This window comes from Oncorhynchus kisutch, unplaced genomic scaffold (genome assembly GCF_002021735.2).
Source record: "Oncorhynchus kisutch isolate 150728-3 unplaced genomic scaffold, Okis_V2 scaffold1350, whole genome shotgun sequence".
In the NCBI taxonomy this organism is placed as follows: Eukaryota; Metazoa; Chordata; class Actinopteri; order Salmoniformes; family Salmonidae; genus Oncorhynchus; species Oncorhynchus kisutch.
Genome location: NW_022263295.1, coordinates 27,342 through 48,667, shown reverse-complemented (window position 1 = coordinate 48,667; position 21,326 = coordinate 27,342). Strand labels below are relative to the sequence as shown.

General features: G+C 36.5%; 21 non-coding genes across 21 annotated transcripts; all 21 read right to left on the bottom strand.

Moving 5' to 3' along the window:
• Window positions 1-87: 87 nt before the first annotated feature.
• Window positions 88-160, bottom strand: trnav-uac (transfer RNA valine (anticodon UAC)). The gene has a single exon. It is a non-coding gene; the product is annotated as a tRNA-Val (tRNA).
• A 932-nt stretch (window positions 161-1,092) lies between these two features.
• On the bottom strand, window positions 1,093-1,165 carry trnav-uac (transfer RNA valine (anticodon UAC)). Its single transcript has one exon. It is a non-coding gene; the product is annotated as a tRNA-Val (tRNA).
• Window positions 1,166-2,097: 932 nt separating this feature from the next.
• trnav-uac (transfer RNA valine (anticodon UAC)) lies at window positions 2,098-2,170 on the bottom strand. Its single transcript has one exon. It is a non-coding gene; the product is annotated as a tRNA-Val (tRNA).
• A 933-nt stretch (window positions 2,171-3,103) lies between these two features.
• Window positions 3,104-3,176, bottom strand: trnav-uac (transfer RNA valine (anticodon UAC)). Its single transcript has one exon. It is a non-coding gene; the product is annotated as a tRNA-Val (tRNA).
• Window positions 3,177-4,108: 932 nt separating this feature from the next.
• trnav-uac (transfer RNA valine (anticodon UAC)) lies at window positions 4,109-4,181 on the bottom strand. The gene has a single exon. It is a non-coding gene; the product is annotated as a tRNA-Val (tRNA).
• A 932-nt stretch (window positions 4,182-5,113) lies between these two features.
• Window positions 5,114-5,186, bottom strand: trnav-uac (transfer RNA valine (anticodon UAC)). The gene has a single exon. It is a non-coding gene; the product is annotated as a tRNA-Val (tRNA).
• A 932-nt stretch (window positions 5,187-6,118) lies between these two features.
• trnav-uac (transfer RNA valine (anticodon UAC)) lies at window positions 6,119-6,191 on the bottom strand. Its single transcript has one exon. It is a non-coding gene; the product is annotated as a tRNA-Val (tRNA).
• A 932-nt stretch (window positions 6,192-7,123) lies between these two features.
• Window positions 7,124-7,196, bottom strand: trnav-uac (transfer RNA valine (anticodon UAC)). Its single transcript has one exon. It is a non-coding gene; the product is annotated as a tRNA-Val (tRNA).
• A 932-nt stretch (window positions 7,197-8,128) lies between these two features.
• Window positions 8,129-8,201, bottom strand: trnav-uac (transfer RNA valine (anticodon UAC)). The gene has a single exon. It is a non-coding gene; the product is annotated as a tRNA-Val (tRNA).
• Window positions 8,202-9,133: 932 nt separating this feature from the next.
• trnav-uac (transfer RNA valine (anticodon UAC)) lies at window positions 9,134-9,206 on the bottom strand. The gene has a single exon. It is a non-coding gene; the product is annotated as a tRNA-Val (tRNA).
• Window positions 9,207-10,138: 932 nt separating this feature from the next.
• On the bottom strand, window positions 10,139-10,211 carry trnav-uac (transfer RNA valine (anticodon UAC)). The gene has a single exon. It is a non-coding gene; the product is annotated as a tRNA-Val (tRNA).
• Window positions 10,212-11,143: 932 nt separating this feature from the next.
• On the bottom strand, window positions 11,144-11,216 carry trnav-uac (transfer RNA valine (anticodon UAC)). The gene has a single exon. It is a non-coding gene; the product is annotated as a tRNA-Val (tRNA).
• Window positions 11,217-12,148: 932 nt separating this feature from the next.
• trnav-uac (transfer RNA valine (anticodon UAC)) lies at window positions 12,149-12,221 on the bottom strand. The gene has a single exon. It is a non-coding gene; the product is annotated as a tRNA-Val (tRNA).
• A 932-nt stretch (window positions 12,222-13,153) lies between these two features.
• Window positions 13,154-13,226, bottom strand: trnav-uac (transfer RNA valine (anticodon UAC)). Its single transcript has one exon. It is a non-coding gene; the product is annotated as a tRNA-Val (tRNA).
• A 932-nt stretch (window positions 13,227-14,158) lies between these two features.
• On the bottom strand, window positions 14,159-14,231 carry trnav-uac (transfer RNA valine (anticodon UAC)). The gene has a single exon. It is a non-coding gene; the product is annotated as a tRNA-Val (tRNA).
• A 931-nt stretch (window positions 14,232-15,162) lies between these two features.
• On the bottom strand, window positions 15,163-15,235 carry trnav-uac (transfer RNA valine (anticodon UAC)). Its single transcript has one exon. It is a non-coding gene; the product is annotated as a tRNA-Val (tRNA).
• Window positions 15,236-16,167: 932 nt separating this feature from the next.
• On the bottom strand, window positions 16,168-16,240 carry trnav-uac (transfer RNA valine (anticodon UAC)). The gene has a single exon. It is a non-coding gene; the product is annotated as a tRNA-Val (tRNA).
• A 932-nt stretch (window positions 16,241-17,172) lies between these two features.
• On the bottom strand, window positions 17,173-17,245 carry trnav-uac (transfer RNA valine (anticodon UAC)). The gene has a single exon. It is a non-coding gene; the product is annotated as a tRNA-Val (tRNA).
• Window positions 17,246-18,177: 932 nt separating this feature from the next.
• Window positions 18,178-18,250, bottom strand: trnav-uac (transfer RNA valine (anticodon UAC)). Its single transcript has one exon. It is a non-coding gene; the product is annotated as a tRNA-Val (tRNA).
• Window positions 18,251-19,182: 932 nt separating this feature from the next.
• Window positions 19,183-19,255, bottom strand: trnav-uac (transfer RNA valine (anticodon UAC)). The gene has a single exon. It is a non-coding gene; the product is annotated as a tRNA-Val (tRNA).
• A 932-nt stretch (window positions 19,256-20,187) lies between these two features.
• On the bottom strand, window positions 20,188-20,260 carry trnav-uac (transfer RNA valine (anticodon UAC)). The gene has a single exon. It is a non-coding gene; the product is annotated as a tRNA-Val (tRNA).
• Window positions 20,261-21,326: the final 1,066 nt, after the last annotated feature.

Here is a 21,326-nt window from a genome sequence, read left to right as displayed (position 1 = left end):
TGTATTTGAATTTCCAAAATAAGGTATTTATGAAAGCAACTCATCTCTTTTATAAATACACAACTTACTGCATGTGTCAAAGATGACTGTTTCCGCCCGGTTTCGAACCAGGGACCTTTCGCGTGTAAAGCGAACGTGATAACCACTACACTACAGAAACTGATGCAAGTGTTATCAGCAAGGAGTAACCCAAATTTTACAGATATTCATTGCATGTATTCCAATTTCCAAAAAAAGCCATTCATGAGAACATATATTCTCTGTTGTTGATACAGCACTAACTGCATGTGTCAAAGATCACTGTTTCTATCAGTTTTTCAACCACAGACCTTTCGCATGTAAGGTGAACGTGATAACCATTACACTACAGAAACTGCTGCATTAATTACCAGCAAGGAGTAAACCGCATTTTACAAATATTTATTGCATGTATTCGAATTTCCAAAGTAAGGCATTTATTAGAACAACTATTCTCTGTTACAAATACAGTACTTAATGGATTTGTCATAGAGAACTGTTTCCGCCCAGCTTCGAATCGGGGACCATTCGTGTGTAAAGCAAACTTGATAACTACTAAACTAGAGAAACTGCTGCTAGAATTATTACTGTGGAGTAAACCAAATTTTACATATATTCATCGCACGAATTCGAAATTCCAACATAATGCATTTATGAAAATTCTCTGTTACAAATACAGTACTTCTCACATGTGTCAGAGACGTCTGTTTCCGCCCAGCATCGAAAAGTATACATTTTGCGTCTTAAGTGAACTTGATAACCACTACGCTATGGAATCTTTTGATTCCCAAAAGAAGGCATTAATGAAAAATAGAATTTTCAGTTTCAACTATGGTACTTACTGAATGTATCAATGAGTGCTGTTTACACAGAGGTTCAAACCAGGGACCTTTTGCATGTTAAGTGCACGTGATAACAGCTACACTACAGAAACTTCTGCTTGAGATACCTGCAAGAAGTAAACTTAATTTTCTTATAGTCAGTGCATGTATTTGAATTTCCAAAATAAGGTATTTATGAAAGCAACTCATCTCTTTTATAAATACACAACTTACTGCATGTGTCAAAGATGACTGTTTCCGCCCGGTTTCGAACCAGGGACCTTTCGCGTGTAAAGCGAACGTGATAACCACTACACTACAGAAACTGATGCAAGTGTTATCAGCAAGGAGTAACCCAAATTTTACAGATATTCATTGCATGTATTCCAATTTCCAAAAAAAGCCATTCATGAGAACATATATTCTCTGTTGTTGATACAGCACTAACTGCATGTGTCAAAGATCACTGTTTCTATCAGTTTTTCAACCACAGACCTTTCGCATGTAAGGTGAACGTGATAACCATTACACTACAGAAACTGCTGCATTAATTACCAGCAAGGAGTAAACCGCATTTTACAAATATTTATTGCATGTATTCGAATTTCCAAAGTAAGGCATTTATTAGAACAACTATTCTCTGTTACAAATACAGTACTTAATGGATTTGTCATAGAGAACTGTTTCCGCCCAGCTTCGAATCGGGGACCATTCATGTGTAAAGCAAACTTGATAACTACTAAACTAGAGAAACTGCTGCTAGAATTATTACTGTGGAGTAAACCAAATTTTACATATATTCATCGCACGAATTCGAAATTCCAACATAATGCATTTATGAAAATTCTCTGTTACAAATACAGTACTTCTCACATGTGTCAGAGACGTCTGTTTCCGCCCAGCATCGAAAAGTATACATTTTGCGTCTTAAGTGAACTTGATAACCACTACGCTATGGAATCTTTTGATTCCCAAAAGAAGGCATTAATGAAAAATTGAATTTTCAGTTTCAACTATGGTACTTACTGAATGTATCAATGAGTGCTGTTTACACAGAGGTTCAAACCAGGGACCTTTTGCATGTTAAGTGCACGTGATAACAGCTACACTACAGAAACTTCTGCTTGAGATACCTGCAAGAAGTAAACTTAATTTTCTTATAGTCAGTGCATGTATTTGAATTTCCAAAATAAGGTATTTATGAAAGCAACTCATCTCTTTTATAAATACACAACTTACTGCATGTGTCAAAGATGACTGTTTCCGCCCGGTTTCGAACCAGGGACCTTTCGCGTGTAAAGCGAACGTGATAACCACTACACTACAGAAACTGATGCAAGTGTTATCAGCAAGGAGTAACCCAAATTTTACAGATATTCATTGCATGTATTCCAATTTCCAAAAAAAGCCATTCATGAGAACATATATTCTCTGTTGTTGATACAGCACTAACTGCATGTGTCAAAGATCACTGTTTCTATCAGTTTTTCAACCACAGACCTTTCGCATGTAAGGTGAACGTGATAACCATTACACTACAGAAACTGCTGCATTAATTACCAGCAAGGAGTAAACCGCATTTTACAAATATTTATTGCATGTATTCGAATTTCCAAAGTAAGGCATTTATTAGAACAACTATTCTCTGTTACAAATACAGTACTTAATGGATTTGTCATAGAGAACTGTTTCCGCCCAGCTTCGAATCGGGGACCATTCGTGTGTAAAGCAAACTTGATAACTACTAAACTAGAGAAACTGCTGCTAGAATTATTACTGTGGAGTAAACCAAATTTTACATATATTCATCGCACGAATTCGAAATTCCAACATAATGCATTTATGAAAATTCTCTGTTACAAATACAGTACTTCTCACATGTGTCAGAGACGTCTGTTTCCGCCCAGCATCGAAAAGTATACATTTTGCGTCTTAAGTGAACTTGATAACCACTACGCTATGGAATCTTTTGATTCCCAAAAGAAGGCATTAATGAAAAATTAGAATTTTCAGTTTCAACTATGGTACTTACTGAATGTATCAATGAGTGCTGTTTACACAGAGGTTCAAACCAGGGACCTTTTGCATGTTAAGTGCACGTGATAACAGCTACACTACAGAAACTTCTGCTTGAGATACCTGCAAGAAGTAAACTTAATTTTCTTATAGTCAGTGCATGTATTTGAATTTCCAAAATAAGGTATTTATGAAAGCAACTCATCTCTTTTATAAATACACAACTTACTGCATGTGTCAAAGATGACTGTTTCCGCCCGGTTTCGAACCAGGGACCTTTCGCGTGTAAAGCGAACGTGATAACCACTACACTACAGAAACTGATGCAAGTGTTATCAGCAAGGAGTAACCCAAATTTTACAGATATTCATTGCATGTATTCCAATTTCCAAAAAAAGCCATTCATGAGAACATATATTCTCTGTTGTTGATACAGCACTAACTGCATGTGTCAAAGATCACTGTTTCTATCAGTTTTTCAACCACAGACCTTTCGCATGTAAGGTGAACGTGATAACCATTACACTACAGAAACTGCTGCATTAATTACCAGCAAGGAGTAAACCGCATTTTACAAATATTTATTGCATGTATTCGAATTTCCAAAGTAAGGCATTTATTAGAACAACTATTCTCTGTTACAAATACAGTACTTAATGGATTTGTCATAGAGAACTGTTTCCGCCCAGCTTCGAATCGGGGACCATTCGTGTGTAAAGCAAACTTGATAACTACTAAACTAGAGAAACTGCTGCTAGAATTATTACTGTGGAGTAAACCAAATTTTACATATATTCATCGCACGAATTCGAAATTCCAACATAATGCATTTATGAAAATTCTCTGTTACAAATACAGTACTTCTCACATGTGTCAGAGACGTCTGTTTCCGCCCAGCATCGAAAAGTATACATTTTGCGTCTTAAGTGAACTTGATAACCACTACGCTATGGAATCTTTTGATTCCCAAAAGAAGGCATTAATGAAAAATTGAATTTTCAGTTTCAACTATGGTACTTACTGAATGTATCAATGAGTGCTGTTTACACAGAGGTTCAAACCAGGGACCTTTTGCATGTTAAGTGCACGTGATAACAGCTACACTACAGAAACTTCTGCTTGAGATACCTGCAAGAAGTAAACTTAATTTTCTTATAGTCAGTGCATGTATTTGAATTTCCAAAATAAGGTATTTATGAAAGCAACTCATCTCTTTTATAAATACACAACTTACTGCATGTGTCAAAGATGACTGTTTCCGCCCGGTTTCGAACCAGGGACCTTTCGCGTGTAAAGCGAACGTGATAACCACTACACTACAGAAACTGATGCAAGTGTTATCAGCAAGGAGTAACCCAAATTTTACAGATATTCATTGCATGTATTCCAATTTCCAAAAAAAGCCATTCATGAGAACATATATTCTCTGTTGTTGATACAGCACTAACTGCATGTGTCAAAGATCACTGTTTCTATCAGTTTTTCAACCACAGACCTTTCGCATGTAAGGTGAACGTGATAACCATTACACTACAGAAACTGCTGCATTAATTACCAGCAAGGAGTAAACCGCATTTTACAAATATTTATTGCATGTATTCGAATTTCCAAAGTAAGGCATTTATTAGAACAACTATTCTCTGTTACAAATACAGTACTTAATGGATTTGTCATAGAGAACTGTTTCCGCCCAGCTTCGAATCGGGGACCATTCGTGTGTAAAGCAAACTTGATAACTACTAAACTAGAGAAACTGCTGCTAGAATTATTACTGTGGAGTAAACCAAATTTTACATATATTCATCGCACGAATTCGAAATTCCAACATAATGCATTTATGAAAATTCTCTGTTACAAATACAGTACTTCTCACATGTGTCAGAGACGTCTGTTTCCGCCCAGCATCGAAAAGTATACATTTTGCGTCTTAAGTGAACTTGATAACCACTACGCTATGGAATCTTTTGATTCCCAAAAGAAGGCATTAATGAAAAATAGAATTTTCAGTTTCAACTATGGTACTTACTGAATGTATCAATGAGTGCTGTTTACACAGAGGTTCAAACCAGGGACCTTTTGCATGTTAAGTGCACGTGATAACAGCTACACTACAGAAACTTCTGCTTGAGATACCTGCAAGAAGTAAACTTAATTTTCTTATAGTCAGTGCATGTATTTGAATTTCCAAAATAAGGTATTTATGAAAGCAACTCATCTCTTTTATAAATACACAACTTACTGCATGTGTCAAAGATGACTGTTTCCGCCCGGTTTCGAACCAGGGACCTTTCGCGTGTAAAGCGAACGTGATAACCACTACACTACAGAAACTGATGCAAGTGTTATCAGCAAGGAGTAACCCAAATTTTACAGATATTCATTGCATGTATTCCAATTTCCAAAAAAAGCCATTCATGAGAACATATATTCTCTGTTGTTGATACAGCACTAACTGCATGTGTCAAAGATCACTGTTTCTATCAGTTTTTCAACCACAGACCTTTCGCATGTAAGGTGAACGTGATAACCATTACACTACAGAAACTGCTGCATTAATTACCAGCAAGGAGTAAACCGCATTTTACAAATATTTATTGCATGTATTCGAATTTCCAAAGTAAGGCATTTATTAGAACAACTATTCTCTGTTACAAATACAGTACTTAATGGATTTGTCATAGAGAACTGTTTCCGCCCAGCTTCGAATCGGGGACCATTCGTGTGTAAAGCAAACTTGATAACTACTAAACTAGAGAAACTGCTGCTAGAATTATTACTGTGGAGTAAACCAAATTTTACATATATTCATCGCACGAATTCGAAATTCCAACATAATGCATTTATGAAAATTCTCTGTTACAAATACAGTACTTCTCACATGTGTCAGAGACGTCTGTTTCCGCCCAGCATCGAAAAGTATACATTTTGCGTCTTAAGTGAACTTGATAACCACTACGCTATGGAATCTTTTGATTCCCAAAAGAAGGCATTAATGAAAAATTGAATTTTCAGTTTCAACTATGGTACTTACTGAATGTATCAATGAGTGCTGTTTACACAGAGGTTCAAACCAGGGACCTTTTGCATGTTAAGTGCACGTGATAACAGCTACACTACAGAAACTTCTGCTTGAGATACCTGCAAGAAGTAAACTTAATTTTCTTATAGTCAGTGCATGTATTTGAATTTCCAAAATAAGGTATTTATGAAAGCAACTCATCTCTTTTATAAATACACAACTTACTGCATGTGTCAAAGATGACTGTTTCCGCCCGGTTTCGAACCAGGGACCTTTCGCGTGTAAAGCGAACGTGATAACCACTACACTACAGAAACTGATGCAAGTGTTATCAGCAAGGAGTAACCCAAATTTTACAGATATTCATTGCATGTATTCCAATTTCCAAAAAAAGCCATTCATGAGAACATATATTCTCTGTTGTTGATACAGCACTAACTGCATGTGTCAAAGATCACTGTTTCTATCAGTTTTTCAACCACAGACCTTTCGCATGTAAGGTGAACGTGATAACCATTACACTACAGAAACTGCTGCATTAATTACCAGCAAGGAGTAAACCGCATTTTACAAATATTTATTGCATGTATTCGAATTTCCAAAGTAAGGCATTTATTAGAACAACTATTCTCTGTTACAAATACAGTACTTAATGGATTTGTCATAGAGAACTGTTTCCGCCCAGCTTCGAATCGGGGACCATTCGTGTGTAAAGCAAACTTGATAACTACTAAACTAGAGAAACTGCTGCTAGAATTATTACTGTGGAGTAAACCAAATTTTACATATATTCATCGCACGAATTCGAAATTCCAACATAATGCATTTATGAAAATTCTCTGTTACAAATACAGTACTTCTCACATGTGTCAGAGACGTCTGTTTCCGCCCAGCATCGAAAAGTATACATTTTGCGTCTTAAGTGAACTTGATAACCACTACGCTATGGAATCTTTTGATTCCCAAAAGAAGGCATTAATGAAAAATAGAATTTTCAGTTTCAACTATGGTACTTACTGAATGTATCAATGAGTGCTGTTTACACAGAGGTTCAAACCAGGGACCTTTTGCATGTTAAGTGCACGTGATAACAGCTACACTACAGAAACTTCTGCTTGAGATACCTGCAAGAAGTAAACTTAATTTTCTTATAGTCAGTGCATGTATTTGAATTTCCAAAATAAGGTATTTATGAAAGCAACTCATCTCTTTTATAAATACACAACTTACTGCATGTGTCAAAGATGACTGTTTCCGCCCGGTTTCGAACCAGGGACCTTTCGCGTGTAAAGCGAACGTGATAACCACTACACTACAGAAACTGATGCAAGTGTTATCAGCAAGGAGTAACCCAAATTTTACAGATATTCATTGCATGTATTCCAATTTCCAAAAAAAGCCATTCATGAGAACATATATTCTCTGTTGTTGATACAGCACTAACTGCATGTGTCAAAGATCACTGTTTCTATCAGTTTTTCAACCACAGACCTTTCGCATGTAAGGTGAACGTGATAACCATTACACTACAGAAACTGCTGCATTAATTACCAGCAAGGAGTAAACCGCATTTTACAAATATTTATTGCATGTATTCGAATTTCCAAAGTAAGGCATTTATTAGAACAACTATTCTCTGTTACAAATACAGTACTTAATGGATTTGTCATAGAGAACTGTTTCCGCCCAGCTTCGAATCGGGGACCATTCGTGTGTAAAGCAAACTTGATAACTACTAAACTAGAGAAACTGCTGCTAGAATTATTACTGTGGAGTAAACCAAATTTTACATATATTCATCGCACGAATTCGAAATTCCAACATAATGCATTTATGAAAATTCTCTGTTACAAATACAGTACTTCTCACATGTGTCAGAGACGTCTGTTTCCGCCCAGCATCGAAAAGTATACATTTTGCGTCTTAAGTGAACTTGATAACCACTACGCTATGGAATCTTTTGATTCCCAAAAGAAGGCATTAATGAAAAATTGAATTTTCAGTTTCAACTATGGTACTTACTGAATGTATCAATGAGTGCTGTTTACACAGAGGTTCAAACCAGGGACCTTTTGCATGTTAAGTGCACGTGATAACAGCTACACTACAGAAACTTCTGCTTGAGATACCTGCAAGAAGTAAACTTAATTTTCTTATAGTCAGTGCATGTATTTGAATTTCCAAAATAAGGTATTTATGAAAGCAACTCATCTCTTTTATAAATACACAACTTACTGCATGTGTCAAAGATGACTGTTTCCGCCCGGTTTCGAACCAGGGACCTTTCGCGTGTAAAGCGAACGTGATAACCACTACACTACAGAAACTGATGCAAGTGTTATCAGCAAGGAGTAACCCAAATTTTACAGATATTCATTGCATGTATTCCAATTTCCAAAAAAAGCCATTCATGAGAACATATATTCTCTGTTGTTGATACAGCACTAACTGCATGTGTCAAAGATCACTGTTTCTATCAGTTTTTCAACCACAGACCTTTCGCATGTAAGGTGAACGTGATAACCATTACACTACAGAAACTGCTGCATTAATTACCAGCAAGGAGTAAACCGCATTTTACAAATATTTATTGCATGTATTCGAATTTCCAAAGTAAGGCATTTATTAGAACAACTATTCTCTGTTACAAATACAGTACTTAATGGATTTGTCATAGAGAACTGTTTCCGCCCAGCTTCGAATCGGGGACCATTCGTGTGTAAAGCAAACTTGATAACTACTAAACTAGAGAAACTGCTGCTAGAATTATTACTGTGGAGTAAACCAAATTTTACATATATTCATCGCACGAATTCGAAATTCCAACATAATGCATTTATGAAAATTCTCTGTTACAAATACAGTACTTCTCACATGTGTCAGAGACGTCTGTTTCCGCCCAGCATCGAAAAGTATACATTTTGCGTCTTAAGTGAACTTGATAACCACTACGCTATGGAATCTTTTGATTCCCAAAAGAAGGCATTAATGAAAAATAGAATTTTCAGTTTCAACTATGGTACTTACTGAATGTATCAATGAGTGCTGTTTACACAGAGGTTCAAACCAGGGACCTTTTGCATGTTAAGTGCACGTGATAACAGCTACACTACAGAAACTTCTGCTTGAGATACCTGCAAGAAGTAAACTTAATTTTCTTATAGTCAGTGCATGTATTTGAATTTCCAAAATAAGGTATTTATGAAAGCAACTCATCTCTTTTATAAATACACAACTTACTGCATGTGTCAAAGATGACTGTTTCCGCCCGGTTTCGAACCAGGGACCTTTCGCGTGTAAAGCGAACGTGATAACCACTACACTACAGAAACTGATGCAAGTGTTATCAGCAAGGAGTAACCCAAATTTTACAGATATTCATTGCATGTATTCCAATTTCCAAAAAAAGCCATTCATGAGAACATATATTCTCTGTTGTTGATACAGCACTAACTGCATGTGTCAAAGATCACTGTTTCTATCAGTTTTTCAACCACAGACCTTTCGCATGTAAGGTGAACGTGATAACCATTACACTACAGAAACTGCTGCATTAATTACCAGCAAGGAGTAAACCGCATTTTACAAATATTTATTGCATGTATTCGAATTTCCAAAGTAAGGCATTTATTAGAACAACTATTCTCTGTTACAAATACAGTACTTAATGGATTTGTCATAGAGAACTGTTTCCGCCCAGCTTCGAATCGGGGACCATTCATGTGTAAAGCAAACTTGATAACTACTAAACTAGAGAAACTGCTGCTAGAATTATTACTGTGGAGTAAACCAAATTTTACATATATTCATCGCACGAATTCGAAATTCCAACATAATGCATTTATGAAAATTCTCTGTTACAAATACAGTACTTCTCACATGTGTCAGAGACGTCTGTTTCCGCCCAGCATCGAAAAGTATACATTTTGCGTCTTAAGTGAACTTGATAACCACTACGCTATGGAATCTTTTGATTCCCAAAAGAAGGCATTAATGAAAAATTGAATTTTCAGTTTCAACTATGGTACTTACTGAATGTATCAATGAGTGCTGTTTACACAGAGGTTCAAACCAGGGACCTTTTGCATGTTAAGTGCACGTGATAACAGCTACACTACAGAAACTTCTGCTTGAGATACCTGCAAGAAGTAAACTTAATTTTCTTATAGTCAGTGCATGTATTTGAATTTCCAAAATAAGGTATTTATGAAAGCAACTCATCTCTTTTATAAATACACAACTTACTGCATGTGTCAAAGATGACTGTTTCCGCCCGGTTTCGAACCAGGGACCTTTCGCGTGTAAAGCGAACGTGATAACCACTACACTACAGAAACTGATGCAAGTGTTATCAGCAAGGAGTAACCCAAATTTTACAGATATTCATTGCATGTATTCCAATTTCCAAAAAAAGCCATTCATGAGAACATATATTCTCTGTTGTTGATACAGCACTAACTGCATGTGTCAAAGATCACTGTTTCTATCAGTTTTTCAACCACAGACCTTTCGCATGTAAGGTGAACGTGATAACCATTACACTACAGAAACTGCTGCATTAATTACCAGCAAGGAGTAAACCGCATTTTACAAATATTTATTGCATGTATTCGAATTTCCAAAGTAAGGCATTTATTAGAACAACTATTCTCTGTTACAAATACAGTACTTAATGGATTTGTCATAGAGAACTGTTTCCGCCCAGCTTCGAATCGGGGACCATTCGTGTGTAAAGCAAACTTGATAACTACTAAACTAGAGAAACTGCTGCTAGAATTATTACTGTGGAGTAAACCAAATTTTACATATATTCATCGCACGAATTCGAAATTCCAACATAATGCATTTATGAAAATTCTCTGTTACAAATACAGTACTTCTCACATGTGTCAGAGACGTCTGTTTCCGCCCAGCATCGAAAAGTATACATTTTGCGTCTTAAGTGAACTTGATAACCACTACGCTATGGAATCTTTTGATTCCCAAAAGAAGGCATTAATGAAAAATTGAATTTTCAGTTTCAACTATGGTACTTACTGAATGTATCAATGAGTGCTGTTTACACAGAGGTTCAAACCAGGGACCTTTTGCATGTTAAGTGCACGTGATAACAGCTACACTACAGAAACTTCTGCTTGAGATACCTGCAAGAAGTAAACTTAATTTTCTTATAGTCAGTGCATGTATTTGAATTTCCAAAATAAGGTATTTATGAAAGCAACTCATCTCTTTTATAAATACACAACTTACTGCATGTGTCAAAGATGACTGTTTCCGCCCGGTTTCGAACCAGGGACCTTTCGCGTGTAAAGCGAACGTGATAACCACTACACTACAGAAACTGATGCAAGTGTTATCAGCAAGGAGTAACCCAAATTTTACAGATATTCATTGCATGTATTCCAATTTCCAAAAAAAGCCATTCATGAGAACATATATTCTCTGTTGTTGATACAGCACTAACTGCATGTGTCAAAGATCACTGTTTCTATCAGTTTTTCAACCACAGACCTTTCGCATGTAAGGTGAACGTGATAACCATTACACTACAGAAACTGCTGCATTAATTACCAGCAAGGAGTAAACCGCATTTTACAAATATTTATTGCATGTATTCGAATTTCCAAAGTAAGGCATTTATTAGAACAACTATTCTCTGTTACAAATACAGTACTTAATGGATTTGTCATAGAGAACTGTTTCCGCCCAGCTTCGAATCGGGGACCATTCGTGTGTAAAGCAAACTTGATAACTACTAAACTAGAGAAACTGCTGCTAGAATTATTACTGTGGAGTAAACCAAATTTTACATATATTCATCGCACGAATTCGAAATTCCAACATAATGCATTTATGAAAATTCTCTGTTACAAATACAGTACTTCTCACATGTGTCAGAGACGTCTGTTTCCGCCCAGCATCGAAAAGTATACATTTTGCGTCTTAAGTGAACTTGATAACCACTACGCTATGGAATCTTTTGATTCCCAAAAGAAGGCATTAATGAAAAATAGAATTTTCAGTTTCAACTATGGTACTTACTGAATGTATCAATGAGTGCTGTTTACACAGAGGTTCAAACCAGGGACCTTTTGCATGTTAAGTGCACGTGATAACAGCTACACTACAGAAACTTCTGCTTGAGATACCTGCAAGAAGTAAACTTAATTTTCTTATAGTCAGTGCATGTATTTGAATTTCCAAAATAAGGTATTTATGAAAGCAACTCATCTCTTTTATAAATACACAACTTACTGCATGTGTCAAAGATGACTGTTTCCGCCCGGTTTCGAACCAGGGACCTTTCGCGTGTAAAGCGAACGTGATAACCACTACACTACAGAAACTGATGCAAGTGTTATCAGCAAGGAGTAACCCAAATTTTACAGATATTCATTGCATGTATTCCAATTTCCAAAAAAAGCCATTCATGAGAACATATATTCTCTGTTGTTGATACAGCACTAACTGCATGTGTCAAAGATCACTGTTTCTATCAGTTTTTCAACCACAGACCTTTCGCATGTAAGGTGAACGTGATAACCATTACACTACAGAAACTGCTGCATTAATTACCAGCAAGGAGTAAACCGCATTTTACAAATATTTATTGCATGTATTCGAATTTCCAAAGTAAGGCATTTATTAGAACAACTATTCTCTGTTACAAATACAGTACTTAATGGATTTGTCATAGAGAACTGTTTCCGCCCAGCTTCGAATCGGGGACCATTCGTGTGTAAAGCAAACTTGATAACTACTAAACTAGAGAAACTGCTGCTAGAATTATTACTGTGGAGTAAACCAAATTTTACATATATTCATCGCACGAATTCGAAATTCCAACATAATGCATTTATGAAAATTCTCTGTTACAAATACAGTACTTCTCACATGTGTCAGAGACGTCTGTTTCCGCCCAGCAACGAAAAGTATACATTTTGCGTCTTAAGTGAACTTGATAACCACTACGCTATGGAATCTTTTGATTCCCAAAAGAAGGCATTAATGAAAAATTGAATTTTCAGTTTCAACTATGGTACTTACTGAATGTATCAATGAGTGCTGTTTACACAGAGGTTCAAACCAGGGACCTTTTGCATGTTAAGTGCACGTGATAACAGCTACACTACAGAAACTTCTGCTTGAGATACCTGCAAGAAGTAAACTTAATTTTCTTATAGTCAGTGCATGTATTTGAATTTCCAAAATAAGGTATTTATGAAAGCAACTCATCTCTTTTATAAATACACAACTTACTGCATGTGTCAAAGATGACTGTTTCCGCCCGGTTTCGAACCAGGGACCTTTCGCGTGTAAAGCGAACGTGATAACCACTACACTACAGAAACTGATGCAAGTGTTATCAGCAAGGAGTAACCCAAATTTTACAGATATTCATTGCATGTATTCCAATTTCCAAAAAAAGCCATTCATGAGAACATATATTCTCTGTTGTTGATACAGCACTAACTGCATGTGTCAAAGATCACTGTTTCTATCAGTTTTTCAACCACAGACCTTTCGCATGTAAGGTGAACGTGATAACCATTACACTACAGAAACTGCTGCATTAATTACCAGCAAGGAGTAAACCGCATTTTACAAATATTTATTGCATGTATTCGAATTTCCAAAGTAAGGCATTTATTAGAACAACTATTCTCTGTTACAAATACAGTACTTAATGGATTTGTCATAGAGAACTGTTTCCGCCCAGCTTCGAATCGGGGACCATTCATGTGTAAAGCAAACTTGATAACTACTAAACTAGAGAAACTGCTGCTAGAATTATTACTGTGGAGTAAACCAAATTTTACATATATTCATCGCACGAATTCGAAATTCCAACATAATGCATTTATGAAAATTCTCTGTTACAAATACAGTACTTCTCACATGTGTCAGAGACGTCTGTTTCCGCCCAGCAACGAAAAGTATACATTTTGCGTCTTAAGTGAACTTGATAACCACTACGCTATGGAATCTTTTGATTCCCAAAAGAAGGCATTAATGAAAAATAGAATTTTCAGTTTCAACTATGGTACTTACTGAATGTATCAATGAGTGCTGTTTACACAGAGGTTCAAACCAGGGACCTTTTGCATGTTAAGTGCACGTGATAACAGCTACACTACAGAAACTTCTGCTTGAGATACCTGCAAGAAGTAAACTTAATTTTCTTATAGTCAGTGCATGTATTTGAATTTCCAAAATAAGGTATTTATGAAAGCAACTCATCTCTTTTATAAATACACAACTTACTGCATGTGTCAAAGATGACTGTTTCCGCCCGGTTTCGAACCAGGGACCTTTCGCGTGTAAAGCGAACGTGATAACCACTACACTACAGAAACTGATGCAAGTGTTATCAGCAAGGAGTAACCCAAATTTTACAGATATTCATTGCATGTATTCCAATTTCCAAAAAAAGCCATTCATGAGAACATATATTCTCTGTTGTTGATACAGCACTAACTGCATGTGTCAAAGATCACTGTTTCTATCAGTTTTTCAACCACAGACCTTTCGCATGTAAGGTGAACGTGATAACCATTACACTACAGAAACTGCTGCATTAATTACCAGCAAGGAGTAAACCGCATTTTACAAATATTTATTGCATGTATTCGAATTTCCAAAGTAAGGCATTTATTAGAACAACTATTCTCTGTTACAAATACAGTACTTAATGGATTTGTCATAGAGAACTGTTTCCGCCCAGCTTCGAATCGGGGACCATTCGTGTGTAAAGCAAACTTGATAACTACTAAACTAGAGAAACTGCTGCTAGAATTATTACTGTGGAGTAAACCAAATTTTACATATATTCATCGCACGAATTCGAAATTCCAACATAATGCATTTATGAAAATTCTCTGTTACAAATACAGTACTTCTCACATGTGTCAGAGACGTCTGTTTCCGCCCAGCATCGAAAAGTATACATTTTGCGTCTTAAGTGAACTTGATAACCACTACGCTATGGAATCTTTTGATTCCCAAAAGAAGGCATTAATGAAAATTGAATTTTCAGTTTCAACTATGGTACTTACTGAATGTATCAATGAGTGCTGTTTACACAGAGGTTCAAACCAGGGACCTTTTGCATGTTAAGTGCACGTGATAACAGCTACACTACAGAAACTTCTGCTTGAGATACCTGCAAGAAGTAAACTTAATTTTCTTATAGTCAGTGCATGTATTTGAATTTCCAAAATAAGGTATTTATGAAAGCAACTCATCTCTTTTATAAATACACAACTTACTGCATGTGTCAAAGATGACTGTTTCCGCCCGGTTTCGAACCAGGGACCTTTCGCGTGTAAAGCGAACGTGATAACCACTACACTACAGAAACTGATGCAAGTGTTATCAGCAAGGAGTAACCCAAATTTTACAGATATTCATTGCATGTATTCCAATTTCCAAAAAAAGCCATTCATGAGAACATATATTCTCTGTTGTTGATACAGCACTAACTGCATGTGTCAAAGATCACTGTTTCTATCAGTTTTTCAACCACAGACCTTTCGCATGTAAGGTGAACGTGATAACCATTACACTACAGAAACTGCTGCATTAATTACCAGCAAGGAGTAAACCGCATTTTACAAATATTTATTGCATGTATTCGAATTTCCAAAGTAAGGCATTTATTAGAACAACTATTCTCTGTTACAAATACAGTACTTAATGGATTTGTCATAGAGAACTGTTTCCGCCCAGCTTCGAATCGGGGACCATTCATGTGTAAAGCAAACTTGATAACTACTAAACTAGAGAAACTGCTGCTAGAATTATTACTGTGGAGTAAACCAAATTTTACATATATTCATCGCACGAATTCGAAATTCCAACATAATGCATTTATGAAAATTCTCTGTTACAAATACAGTACTTCTCACATGTGTCAGAGACGTCTGTTTCCGCCCAGCAACGAAAAGTATACATTTTGCGTCTTAAGTGAACTTGATAACCACTACGCTATGGAATCTTTTGATTCCCAAAAGAAGGCATTAATGAAAAATAGAATTTTCAGTTTCAACTATGGTACTTACTGAATGTATCAATGAGTGCTGTTTACACAGAGGTTCAAACCAGGGACCTTTTGCATGTTAAGTGCACGTGATAACAGCTACACTACAGAAACTTCTGCTTGAGATACCTGCAAGAAGTAAACTTAATTTTCTTATAGTCAGTGCATGTATTTGAATTTCCAAAATAAGGTATTTATGAAAGCAACTCATCTCTTTTATAAATACACAACTTACTGCATGTGTCAAAGATGACTGTTTCCGCCCGGTTTCGAACCAGGGACCTTTCGCGTGTAAAGCGAACGTGATAACCACTACACTACAGAAACTGATGCAAGTGTTATCAGCAAGGAGTAACCCAAATTTTACAGATATTCATTGCATGTATTCCAATTTCCAAAAAAAGCCATTCATGAGAACATATATTCTCTGTTGTTGATACAGCACTAACTGCATGTGTCAAAGATCACTGTTTCTATCAGTTTTTCAACCACAGACCTTTCGCATGTAAGGTGAACGTGATAACCATTACACTACAGAAACTGCTGCATTAATTACCAGCAAGGAGTAAACCGCATTTTACAAATATTTATTGCATGTATTCGAATTTCCAAAGTAAGGCATTTATTAGAACAACTATTCTCTGTTACAAATACAGTACTTAATGGATTTGTCATAGAGAACTGTTTCCGCCCAGCTTCGAATCGGGGACCATTCATGTGTAAAGCAAACTTGATAACTACTAAACTAGAGAAACTGCTGCTAGAATTATTACTGTGGAGTAAACCAAATTTTACATATATTCATCGCACGAATTCGAAATTCCAACATAATGCATTTATGAAAATTCTCTGTTACAAATACAGTACTTCTCACATGTGTCAGAGACGTCTGTTTCCGCCCAGCAACGAAAAGTATACATTTTGCGTCTTAAGTGAACTTGATAACCACTACGCTATGGAATCTTTTGATTCCCAAAAGAAGGCATTAATGAAAAATAGAATTTTCAGTTTCAACTATGGTACTTACTGAATGTATCAATGAGTGCTGTTTACACAGAGGTTCAAACCAGGGACCTTTTGCATGTTAAGTGCACGTGATAACAGCTACACTACAGAAACTTCTGCTTGAGATACCTGCAAGAAGTAAACTTAATTTTCTTATAGTCAGTGCATGTATTTGAATTTCCAAAATAAGGTATTTATGAAAGCAACTCATCTCTTTTATAAATACACAACTTACTGCATGTGTCAAAGATGACTGTTTCCGCCCGGTTTCGAACCAGGGACCTTTCGCGTGTAAAGCGAACGTGATAACCACTACACTACAGAAACTGATGCAAGTGTTATCAGCAAGGAGTAACCCAAATTTTACAGATATTCATTGCATGTATTCCAATTTCCAAAAAAAGCCATTCATGAGAACATATATTCTCTGTTGTTGATACAGCACTAACTGCATGTGTCAAAGATCACTGTTTCTATCAGTTTTTCAACCACAGACCTTTCGCATGTAAGGTGAACGTGATAACCATTACACTACAGAAACTGCTGCATTAATTACCAGCAAGGAGTAAACCGCATTTTACAAATATTTATTGCATGTATTCGAATTTCCAAAGTAAGGCATTTATTAGAACAACTATTCTCTGTTACAAATACAGTACTTAATGGATTTGTCATAGAGAACTGTTTCCGCCCAGCTTCGAATCGGGGACCATTCATGTGTAAAGCAAACTTGATAACTACTAAACTAGAGAAACTGCTGCTAGAATTATTACTGTGGAGTAAACCAAATTTTACATATATTCATCGCACGAATTCGAAATTCCAACATAATGCATTTATGAAAATTCTCTGTTACAAATACAGTACTTCTCACATGTGTCAGAGACGTCTGTTTCCGCCCAGCAACGAAAAGTATACATTTTGCGTCTTAAGTGAACTTGATAACCACTACGCTATGGAATCTTTTGATTCCCAAAAGAAGGCATTAATGAAAAATAGAATTTTCAGTTTCAACTATGGTACTTACTGAATGTATCAATGAGTGCTGTTTACACAGAGGTTCAAACCAGGGACCTTTTGCATGTTAAGTGCACGTGATAACAGCTATACTACAGAAACTTCTGCTTGAGATACCTGCAAGAAGTAAACTTAATTTTCTTATAGTCAGTGCATGTATTTGAATTTCCAAAATAAGGTATTTATGAAAGCAACTCATCTCTTTTATAAATACACAACTTACTACATGTGTCAAAGATGACTGTTTCCGCCCGGTTTCGAACCAGGGACCTTTCGCGTGTAAAGCGAACGTGATAACCACTACACTACAGAAACTGATGCAAGTGTTATCAGCAAGGAGTAACCCAAATTTTACAGATATTCATTGCATGTATTCCAATTTCCAAAAAAAGCCATTCATGAGAACATATATTCTCTGTTGTTGATACAGCACTAACTGCATGTGTCAAAGATCACTGTTTCTATCAGTTTTTCAACCACAGACCTTTCGCATGTAAGGTGAACGTGATAACCATTACACTACAGAAACTGCTGCATTAATTACCAGCAAGGAGTAAACCGCATTTTACAAATATTTATTGCATGTATTCGAATTTCCAAAGTAAGGCATTTATTAGAACAACTATTCTCTGTTACAAATACAGTACTTAATGGATTTGTCATAGAGAACTGTTTCCGCCCAGCTTCGAATCGGGGACCATTCATGTGTAAAGCAAACTTGATAACTACTAAACTAGAGAAACTGCTGCTAGAATTATTACTGTGGAGTAAACCAAATTTTACATATATTCATCGCACGAATTCGAAATTCCAACATAATGCATTTATGAAAATTCTCTGTTACAAATACAGTACTTCTCACATGTGTCAGAGACGTCTGTTTCCGCCCAGCAACGAAAAGTATACATTTTGCGTCTTAAGTGAACTTGATAACCACTACGCTATGGAATCTTTTGATTCCCAAAAGAAGGCATTAATGAAAAATAGAATTTTCAGTTTCAACTATGGTACTTACTGAATGTATCAATGAGTGCTGTTTACACAGAGGTTCAAACCAGGGACCTTTTGCATGTTAAGTGCACGTGATAACAGCTACACTACAGAAACTTCTGCTTGAGATACCTGCAAGAAGTAAACTTAATTTTCTTATAGTCAGTGCATGTATTTGAATTTCCAAAATAAGGTATTTATGAAAGCAACTCATCTCTTTTATAAATACACAACTTACTGCATGTGTCAAAGATGACTGTTTCCGCCCGGTTTCGAACCAGGGACCTTTCGCGTGTAAAGCGAACGTGATAACCACTACACTACAGAAACTGATGCAACTGTTATCTGCAAGGAGTAACCCAAGTTTTACAGATATTCATTGCATGTATTCCAATTTCCAAAAAAAGCCATTCATGAGAACATATATTCTCTGTTGTTGATACAGCACTAACTGCATGTGTCAAAGATCACTGTTTCTATCAGTTTTTCAACCACAGACCTTTCGCATGTAAGGTGAACGTGATAACCATTACACTACAGAAACTGCTGCATTAATTACCAGCAAGGAGTAAACCGCATTTTACAAATATTTATTGCATGTATTCGAATTTCCAAAGTAAGGCATTTATTAGAACAACTATTCTCTGTTACAAATACAGTACTTAATGGATTTGTCATAGAGTACTGTTTCCGCCCAGCTTCGAATCGGGGACCATTCGTGTGTAAAGCAAACTTGATAACTACTAAACTAGAGAAACTGCTGCTAGAATTATTACTGTGGAGTAAACCAAATTTTACATATATTCATCGCACGAATTCGAAATTCCAACATAATGCATTTATGAAAATTCTCTGTTACAAATACAGTACTTCTCACATGTGTCAGAGACGTCTGTTTCCGCCCAGCAACGAAAAGTATACATTTTGCGTCTTAAGTGAACTTGATAACCACTACGCTATGGAATCTTTTGATTCCCAAAAGAAGGCATTAATGAAAAATAGAATTTTCAGTTTCAACTATGGTACTTACTGAATGTATCAATGAGTGCTGTTTACACAGAGGTTCAAACCAGGGACCTTTTGCATGTTAAGTGCACGTGATAACAGCTACACTACAGAAACTTCTGCTTGAGATACCTGCAAGAAGTAAACTTAATTTTCTTATAGTCAGTGCATGTATTTGAATTTCCAAAATAAGGTATTTATGAAAGCAACTCATCTCTTTTATAAATACACAACTTACTGCATGTGTCAAAGATGACTGTTTCCGCCCGGTTTCGAACCAGGGACCTTTCGCGTGTAAAGCGAACGTGATAACCACTACACTACAGAAACTGATGCAACTGTTATCTGCAAGGAGTAACCCAAGTTTTACAGATATTCATTGCATGTATTCCAATTTCCAAAAAAAGCCATTCATGAGAACATATATTCTCTGTTGTTGATACAGCACTAACTGCATGTGTCAAAGATCACTGTTTCTATCAGTTTTTCAACCACAGACCTTTCGCATGTGTTAGTAATTGGATATGTAGACGGACGAGTCGGTCAAGGATCGATTCAGACAAGGTGGTAAATTGTATGACAAGCTACAGTTTATTCAGAGTGAAGATATCTAGAACAGCGTAATTACGGCTCTCCCGCTGGTTCGTACGGAAGCGCAGACGAAGAAGAGACCGTTACAATCAGTACACCACTATTATATAGGAAAGAATGTAGGTTGATTCTGGAAGATCGGATCTTTGGATTGGTTCATCTGGGGTGTAGTCTGTAGTCTTCCGCCATTGGCTCAGTTGTCTGTCCGTCATCGTAGAATCCTCTTCGGGCATTCAACGTTCAGCTACAACGGAGATCATGTGTGTGTGCGCTGGTTTTGGCCATTAGTGTAATGCGGGAGCTATCCTGTAGGGGACCCCACAGGCTCAACTCTGAGTTGTAGCCCTTTATCAACAATAGTTTGGTCACCTACATAAGAATTAGCATTTCTCTACAAAACCCTCTCTTCACGTCTCACCAGAGACGTGACACAACCTAACTGGATCCAGACACAAAGAGAAACTTCTCCCAATGGGACTATGAAATAAGGCACGGTTTTAAACAGAAATAGATATATATGTATTACATCATGTTCTCCATTCAATCCCACTATGTACTAAGTTGGCTACCAGCCACCTAGGAACTTACAACCCTCATTTTACAGAGCGGAGAACAACAGCTCAAAATAAAAGTAAATGCTTGTCTACATAAGCCAACTTTTTTCCCGCAGGAAAAAGTTGTGATTCCCTCTCTTCACATCTCCAAAGAGATGTGACTTAAACTAGGCAAGTCAGGCGGAATGATCCACTTGCATAACACATACATACATCCCCATAAGGCAACAGCAGATATAATGTAAATCTAA